The sequence below is a fragment of the Rattus norvegicus genome, chromosome 19 (genome assembly GCF_021556685.1).
Source record: "Rattus norvegicus strain SHRSP/BbbUtx chromosome 19, alternate assembly SHRSP_T2T, whole genome shotgun sequence".
NCBI classification, from domain to species: Eukaryota; Metazoa; Chordata; class Mammalia; order Rodentia; family Muridae; genus Rattus; species Rattus norvegicus.
Genome location: NC_141552.1, coordinates 28754205 through 28763568, shown reverse-complemented (window position 1 = coordinate 28763568; position 9364 = coordinate 28754205). Strand labels below are relative to the sequence as shown.

Below are 9364 nucleotides of genomic sequence, written 5' to 3'. Positions count from 1 at the left end.
GATTTACCCCTTACAGTGTTCAGAACGTGACGGCTTTATTGGATGACAGTGGGGAGTAGGGGGCGTGTCTACTTGGAAGAAATAGTTTGCTGGGTTATATCCCAAAAAGTTCCATCTCGTTCCCAGCTCCTCCACCTTCTACGCCAAGTTGGCCATGAGATGTCCATCAGCTCTGCCCCGCCCACATGCTCCCGCCTCACGTTCTGCCTCATCGTGGCTGAAGACAGCCAAGGATCGTGGATGAAGCCTTTAGCCACCCCCCTCCCCCTGAAGTGGTTTTCTCCATTATTTTGTCACAGACACTTGGGGCCTTTGTTCTACATCAACCTTAGACAAGGTAAGTTCCGCTTCGTGAGGTGCAGGTCTATTCACCACCCACATGCAGAGGATGTGTGATGGCCACAGGTCTCCAGGCAGGAGGCCGTGAGAGAAGGAAAGACAGCTCTGCAGTGACTGGGGAGTGATGGAAGATGCGATGGACCCTGCAAGACAGACCACTCCGACAATTCGGCCTTTTGTTTTGACTTGGCCAGAGTTAAGCTAAGTGTCTGATTTGGACAGACAGAAACAGGGGAAGAACGGGAGAAGAACTACTTAATAAACAAATGAACTAACATTTTTGTGTGTGGTACTGGAGTTTGTACCCAGTATACATGCTTGGTGAGTGCCCCACTGCAGACCTACTACGTCCTCAGCTCTTGGCTTTTTGAGACTCACTGTGTACCCAGATGTTCATAAACTCACAGTCCTCCTGCCCTAGCTCTCCAAGTTCTGGGATGACAGGATTATACCACCATAACTAGCTTTGCTTTACTAATATGGTGGTTTGCATAAGAGTGCTCCCATAGGCTCATGTATTTGAATGCCTAGTCACCAGGGAATGGCACTGTCTGAAAGGATTAGGAGTTATGGCCTTCTTACAGAAGAGTGTCAAAGGAGTTGGGCTTTGGGATTTCAGCCATACCAGACCCAGTCTCTGCCTTTGTCTCTCTGTCTCTGACTATCTCTGTCTGTCTCTGTCTCTGTCTGACTCTGTCTCTGTCTGTCTGTCTCTGTCTGTCTGTCTCTCCATCTGTCTGTCTCTCTCTCTCTGTCTGTCTGTCTGTCTCTCTCTCTCTCTGTCCCCTCCTCCCCCTATGGATCAGGATATAGCTCTCAGCTCCTGCTCCAGTACCTGCCCATATGCCACCATGCTCCTCTCCAAAACGATAATGGACTAAACCTCTGAAACTGTAGGAAAGCCCCAATTAAATGTCTTCTCCTATAATAGCTGCCATGGTCACAGTGTCCCATTATAGCAATAGGACAGTGACTAAGACAACGAATAACAAAGATAATACAGTGCCCTAGGCACTGTGAGCAGAAAGCACAGCGAGGCCTCTGCCCTTAAAGAGCTTATAGCCAATATATATTACAAAAATATGAAGTTCTCACTGCAAGGAGAATTGTACAAGAGACCTGTGTGGGCTTAGGACTTTGACAAGGGATAGCCAACTAAGAGCTGAAGAATCATCAGAAATATGGTGAGAAGGCAATGGGGTGACATGCTTTCTAGACAGGGAGAACGGAACTGTGTAGATTCTGAAACTCAAGGACTTGGAGGGAATTAGGAGGAGAGAGTCCAGGAAAGGTGGTCCCCAGGCCCAGAGACTTACAGGCTACATGAAAGACATGAGCCTGAGGATCGAGAGCAAATGAAAACTAGTGAAAGATGTTGACCTGAGGGAAAGGCAGATCACCACATAATTCAGTAATTCTGACCTGAGAATGGAAGGCAGATCGGGGGAATGTACTGAGAGTGAGTTTAGAGAAGTTAAACGGGAGCCTCTGCTGAAGACTGGTGGAATAGAGGAGCTGATGGCGGTGGTTTTAGGACTGGAAACGGAAACATGTTCACGCTCGAGACATACATTTAAGAAGCTTGCTTCTGATAGGTGTGTTCACATGACTTGTTTCAGCCAATGAACTGCGGGTCAAAGTGCAGTGCTCCTCTGCGTGGAAGCTCTAAAGGCTGGAGGGTGACTGGTTCTGACATTTGTCTAGCAAGTCAAATGCTGGCAGCTTGTTCATCCCGCTCTCTGACTGGGAGAGCCCCGGAGCAGAGTTCAGATGGACTACTAGATTCAGAACACAAGGCAGAATTATCAGAAGCCCCGGAGATGGGAAAACGTCTATGCAGTAGAATCAAGCCTCAGCCTACAAACACAAGAGGGGGAAGAGTGTAGCTAAGGAAGAAAGGCATGGGAGGTAATCGCCCTGAGTATCTGCCCAGGGTTACTTTCAGTTTCCAGTATAACTCAGCTTTGCTAACAAGCCTCCAAGCTCCCAATCCCATCTGACGTTTTCCAGTATGAGGCGGAGGGAGCCGAGCTTATCCTTCTGCAAGCATGGCCTTGAATGGCAGCAAAGTACTTGAAAGAGGAAATATCCTCTGCGCATTGCTATTCAGCACAGATGTCTGTGTGCACTTGACATACAGAGATTCAATTAAACTGCCCGGCCACTGTTTCATGATACAACCATCAAACTTGCTCTAAAGGGTCAAGGCATGATGGGAATATTTAACTCCTGGTGGGAGCGGAGAGTCATTGGAGCAAGCTGGAAGAGGTTTCCGGATCCGAAAGATGTGGTGATCATTTAGCAGAGGGCCTTGTGAACAAGACCGGCCACAGGAGAATGATGACCGTAACGAGCTTGTCTAAGGAACCAAGGAGCAGGGAACCCTCGACAAGGACAGACTGAAAGGCTCAGAAACCCCTCTTGCTTTTGCGTGTACATCAAGGCTGAGAGAACTCATGTGGTACCACTAACTAAGAGTAATCTTGGGACCAAGAGGAAGATCAGAATTTGAAGCCAGCCTTAGCTATACAACATACAACAACAACAACAACAAAAATAGACAAATAGATCCAGCCTCTGCCTCCCATCCCAACACAAACACGCACACGCACACACACACTCACACACACACACACAAACACTCACACGCGCATGCACATTGGCAGTCCTTGCACAATCACTATTGCAGAAGAAAGTGTTACAGGTCTGGGGAGCTGAGCTGGAAGTTGAGAGTCTGCTGACTCAGCCCTACCATCCCCACTTCCTGTTTTCTGTTGGACTATTCTACTCAGTCCATTCTGGACCCCCTGGTTACCAGAAAGGTGGACAAAGGCGGAAAAAGAATAATAGAGAGAAAGGGAAGAAGGCTTGCTTCAAGTGTCAGGGACAGAGATCACAGGCAAAGGTCCTCAGGTGACAGTAAGTATGCCAGGCCTAAGGACCTATGTACCGTTGAAGGCTACAGGCAGCAAAGTTACCTTTCGTTCGTATTAGTATTGACATGTATGAATAGTATGTGGCCTGTGTGTTCATCCACTTATTTACTTTGGCCATGCTCTGGCTTCAAACTCGGGACTCTGTGGATACCAGACAAGGTTTCTATCGCTGGGCTACATCTGCAGCCCTAAAACGGAAGTGGGCTCTGGAGAGGGGAAGCTTGGGCAAAGTAGAGATAATAAAAGGGGGGAGACTTACCTAAGTCACCCTGAGAAACTGGCTAGTAGAAGCACAAAATGCTTCTGCTCTGCTCACTGCAAGAACTCCACAGACTTCCCATCATGCATCTCCACACTGACTTTCAATTTTGAGTTGCTTCAGATGCTTCTGATTATTCTCCACATCTCCCGGACTTCTGGGAAAGGACTGGCTTGGAAGACTGCCACTTTGTCTCTGGCCTGCTCTGGTAGTGAGCGAGACTTTAGAGTAGGTATGGGGATTGTCCGACTACAGCAGCCAATCTTCTGAGAGTCCCATTTTAGTACAGGGATCTATGAAGGCTCCAGCCTTCTTGCCAGTGTCCCGGCGATGATGCAGGTGAAGACACAGGGCTCAACTATCAGATACGTCTCCATGTTCTCTCTTCCTTTCCCCACTCCTAGTTGAAAAATATTTCTAGAAGCTATGTTGCCTCTTCCAGGTCTACCGGGGTCACTCTTGCCAAAGGAATGGTCATTTTTTTTTAACTTGCAAACTAATGAACTTGGGTTTGGGGTGCTCATGACTAAGCCCAGGACTGGCGTTAGGTTGAGTGTGTGTTTTGCCAGAAAGCTACAAGCCAGGCTGTGCTAACTATATAGTGTTAGTGTGGTCTTTACCAGTTGCCACACTCTGCTTTACCTACCACTGAGCTTACATGATATCGGGAAGAGGAAAAGAGGATCTTGGCAGATCAAGCCCTTTGTTTGCAGTAGAAATCCTTTAACTCGCCACCTTCTGGTCAGAGTCCTTCCTTCATTGATTGCCTTATGAAACCCTCCCTGCCACTGGCTAGTCCCACCTCTTGCTGCCCCTTCTTGACGGACAGCAAAAGACAGTTTTCCTGTCACCTCGTCTGTCAATACTACAAGTGGGACTCCTATCTTTGAGTAAGGATATCTACCTTGTGATAATTTGAAATCACCATGGAAACATGCCTCTTTGGGTTTGTTTATGAATATTTCCAGCAATGTAGAACTGAATAAGGAAGCCTCACTTTCATGGTAAAATCATTTCATGGCCCAGTGTCTCAAACTGAATAGAAAGGAATCTGCAAATTGACCACCAGTGTTCATCGCTCCCAGTTTCTTATCTGGACTCAGTGTGGACAGCTGTCCCACACTCCTGGTGACATTTGTTCCCCTCTGCGGTGGGCTGAATGCCCTGAAACCAAGAGCTAGAATAAAGCCTTCTTGCTTAACTTTCTGCTGCCAGGATGTTGTCAAAGGTGAATGCCCCACCCTCTACCCCCAGCTTTGAACTCCTTAAGAACAAAACGATGGTGTGGTTCTAACAAAGAATGCCGCCTGGCGAGAAGGCTGCAGGACACTGTCCAGCATCTTCAGACAAGAAGTCCTTCTCAGTGATGATCTGCAAGGCTCAAGACAGTGTACCTCCCTTCCCTGGCTTCCAAGGCCTCTGGTGTCTGTGTCCCCTTCTCCTTAGAGCACTCAGATCTAGCAACATAGCTCTTCCTGGGGTTCTAGCTTCATAGAGCTCTTCACTGAGCCAAATATGTACTAGCCTCAGGACCTTTGCACTGGTTGTTGCCCTTGAATTCTCTTCCCTCCTTCCTCCCTCCTTCCTTCCCTCCCTCCCTCCCTCCAGTCTCTGCTTGTACACCTTCCCAGAGATGACTTCTCTGATCTTCCTAAAAAATGATCAATCACCTTACTGAAGCATTTACCACCCTCACTAGTTTTTCTGATGCTTTGTATCACCTTCTGCCATATCATTAATTGTGCTTTTCTGCTAGTGTGGGTCAAGTGTCTCTCACCAGCGCATGAGTTTCCTGAAGACAGGCATGCATCCTGTTTTGTTATCTTCTGTCCCCAGTGCTTATGACACTGCCAGCACACAAGCGTCTCAACAAAAACTTGAAAATGCATGGGTGGACAAACATTGAGCTCCAAACACTCATCATGCATGCACGCACGCACACACGCACCACTTCACACCATACCACACCACACCACACCACACCACTCCACACCAACTTTGTAGCTGACAATTACATTCTGCTCTAGTTACACTCTCAAATTCCAGGTATACACTAATGACAAGGATAACCAATGTTAAGCACTGACTGTATACTTGTATACTAAGAACTATACGCATATATATTATCCGATACTGTCACTACCGAAAGGGAAGGTACAGTTCTACTTGGTAAGTGAGATAAGCTAGAGAGGTTACATGACTTTTCTAATATCACAGCTCCTTAGAGGCTGAGTTGAGGTTTGAACCAAGCCATCTGTCTCTAGAGTGGAGAGGGGCAAACACGGGCTCTCAGCCCACCTCCAGTCCATTGTATGTTTCTGTGCAAGCTGTCAGCAAAAACTGGGGCTTCAGCCCTTCCTTGCTTGTTTTCCAATATATTATTAATTTTAATTTTTTATTGAGGGGATTGAACCCAGGGCTTTGCACAGGACGGGCATCTCCAGCTATAACGTTTTTAAATAATTAGAGGAAATACACAACAGAGGCTGTATGTGGTCCACAAGTCTACAATTGTTTAGGACAAAAAAACGCACCAGAAGAAGATTCCCGGGTACTTCCCACAGGTGCAGAGGAAGTAAGTGAGGCAGACTGCCTATTTAAACAGCAGTCATTGGGTAAACCTGTACTCAAGACAGCAAGTAACTAAGTGCCCCTGGCAGATACTGCATGAGTCACTTCACAGCCTCCTCTGAAGAAGTGACAGAAAACAAGCCCAGAGATCTAGCGGTACAGCCACTTAAGTCCCACTTAAGAGGTGGAACAGGAGGCAGGGAAGAATCATAGTGTGACTCTCTTAGTCCTAGTGCCTTGTTCTCTGCAGCCACAAAAGGCAGCATCTGAGTCCTGGGGTCCGGATTCACCCCAGGTTCACAGCACCCACTGTTTGCCAATCCTCTGTCCAACAGGGGTCCCAGAGGAGGCTGGCTTTCCCCTCCCCGCTCACTTCTGGCTCCTCGGGTCTTACACAGACTGTCAGGAGCTCCTCACCTTCTTCTCACACCACAGCTGTGCATGTCAAGGACCACCGGACCTACGCTTTAAGAAAGGGAAAAACTAACGGCCTGAGGTGAGCAATGGAAGTGCATGGCTTCCAGTTTCCTCTCTGCACCACACAGGAATATCTGGACCACGTGGGGAGCCCGCCGGGGCCTTTTGATGTTTCCCTTCCTGCTTTGCCTTCTCTGTGCAACACGACAGCAGGCTTCCACTCGTGCTTTAAAGAACCAGAGATGGACAAGGAAGAACGGAGAGCGGAAGGTTGTTGTCTGTAAGCTTTCAGGACAAAGAGACCCTTTAAAACTAACTACAGGGTATGTTAAAGAGCTCACAAATACCTCCACAGGGGAGCCTGAGTCTGTGCCAGGGCCCGTTCAGGAAGGGTCACAAGCTACACACACACACACACACACACACACACACACACACACTTGAGCTGGGATTTCTGAAAATCAAGGTTTTGCAGTTGACAGTTGTGTTCTGTTAGATGGGACACCAAGTCTGAAATATCCCAAGACTTTCCTGACCTACTTGCACCTGCGGTCCCATGTGTGGCATACGCCAATGGTCTGTGGCAGTCCTGGAACAGGTATACAAGAAGTTCATAGTGTTGGAAGGAAAAAAAAGAAAGGAAGTTCATAGTGGATATCTATCTATCCTAGCCTAAGAGAAACTGTCAACTTCTCTTTGTCCCTCCCCTCCCCCTCCTTCTGCCACTTTCCTCTCCTCCCCTCCATCCCTCCTCCCTGCCACTCCCTGTTTTTCACTGAGGCTATGTGGGGCTGATGTTTGGGTTCATTCTATCATAGCAACACTCGCAGGACATTCATAGGTGCCAACTTAAAATCAAAACCATTATATCACTGCAATACTTTTCCATTCACACTGACCGCATAGGCTGCCAAATATTATTTGAGAAATACAGATAGAGCGGAGGGAAGTCCGGAGACAAAGGAGCACTGCCGCCTTTGCGGCCGCCATGACGGTCCAGGGCCGAGGTCGCCCAGGGATTTGAATATGTCAAAGCCTGGAGGAAGAAGAACCACCCTTTTGGCTTTGTGGCTGTCCCAACAAAGAACTCCGATGGCACAATGAACCTGATGAAATGGGAGTGTGCTATCCCTGGAAAGAAGGGGACTCCGTGGGAAGGAGGCTTGTTGAAGCTACGGATGCTTTTCCAAGATGACTATCGGTCCTCACCACCAAAATGGAAATTTGAGCCACCGCTGTTTCATCCAAACGTGTATCCTTCTGGCACAGTGGGCCTGTCCATCCTGGAGAAAGACAAGGACTGGAGGCCAACTATCACAATCAAACAGATCTTATTGAGAATATAAGAACTTCTAAACGAACCAAATATTCAAGACCCAGCTCAAGCAGAGGCCTATACAATTTATTGCCAAAACAGAGTGGGCTATGAGAAAAGGGTTCGAGTACAAGCAAAGAAGTTTGCCCCCTCATAAGCAACAGACCCAGGCTCCATAACGAGGAAGGGATTGGCTTGGCAAGAACTTGTTTATAACCTTTTGCAGAACTAAGTCGCTCTGTACAATTACTAGTAGCCTGGGAGGGTTGAGAGGGTGCCATTTTCCATTTCTGCCAGTGGCATATTCAGTCTTTTGCATTTTTGATTATTGAGTAAAATTTGCTTCTATTCTAATATTAATGTCAGTATTTCAACTGCTGTAGAATGATAAACTTTTGTACTTGGTGAGCCCCTAGGAGTTAGTTTCTTCGCGTCGCACTCGGATGCAGGCGTGTTTCCCACTGTTCAGAGCTCTGGCCTCCAGCTCGCTGTATGACAGAACCACACTGTCCTTCCTTCCCTACCCTCGTCCCTCTCAGAAACCTGGGCTGTCACATATGCGCCTCAGATCCAAAGTTGGCCAGTGTCTCCATTCTGCACCACTTCCTTTGTGTTTATATGGCGTTTTGTCTGTGTTGCTATTTAGAGTAAATGTGTGTGTTTGTGTGTGTGTGTGTGTGTGTGTGTGTGTGTGTGTGTGTGTGTGTGTGTAATATTTACATACAATATCCAAGAGGAGAATTAGTGATGTCTTTCTAGAGAAAGTAAGACTCTGTGGTGGTTGGTTTTTATTGTCAACTTGATACAACCTGCAATTAGGAACTGGGAAGAGGGAACCTCAATTACGAAATTGCCCACATCAGATTGGCCTGTGGCCATGTCTGTAAGAGATTGTGTTGACTGATTATTGATGTGGATAGGCTTAGCCCACTATAGGTAGCACCAACCCTACGAAGGAGGTCCTGGGATGCATAAGAAAGCTAGCTGAACAGCAGCCAGTGAATGGCCAAGTAAACAGTATCCCTTTATGGTTTCTGCTTTAGTTCCTGCCCTGACTTCCCTCAGTGACGGACTGTGACCTGGAAGTGTCAGTCAAACAGTCTGTTTCATCCCCCAAGATGTTTTTGGTCAGTTTTAGTTTAGTAACAGAAAGGGCAGACACATTAAGTCATTCTTCCCACTGAATCTTGTATTTATTTACTTATTTATTTAGTTTTTGTTTTCATCAATCTCGTTATGTAAGCTCAAAGTAACCTAGCGCTTACTACATAGCCCAAGCAGAACTTGAATCCATGACCCTCCTGCTCCAGGAGTATAACCTGGGACTATAGGCATGCATCCTTCCACCTGGCCTACTTGAGTCCTTTGTGGCAAGATATTATTGAATCTTAATAGCCAGGGGCTTTATTGTTGCTTCTTTATATGCCAAGCAGGCCCCAGCTCTGAGTACACCAAACGTAATAATGTGGACGTTTCCACACGTGACCTTTCTGGACAGGAACAAAGTTTGGCAGCCCCGGGGCAGAG

At 47.2% G+C, this 9364-nt stretch overlaps 1 pseudogene; it reads left to right on the top strand.

The window, feature by feature from the left end:
• Positions 1 to 4596: 4596 nt before the first annotated feature.
• Positions 4597 to 7994, top strand: LOC147999342 (SUMO-conjugating enzyme UBC9 pseudogene; annotated as a pseudogene).
• Positions 7995 to 9364: the final 1370 nt, after the last annotated feature.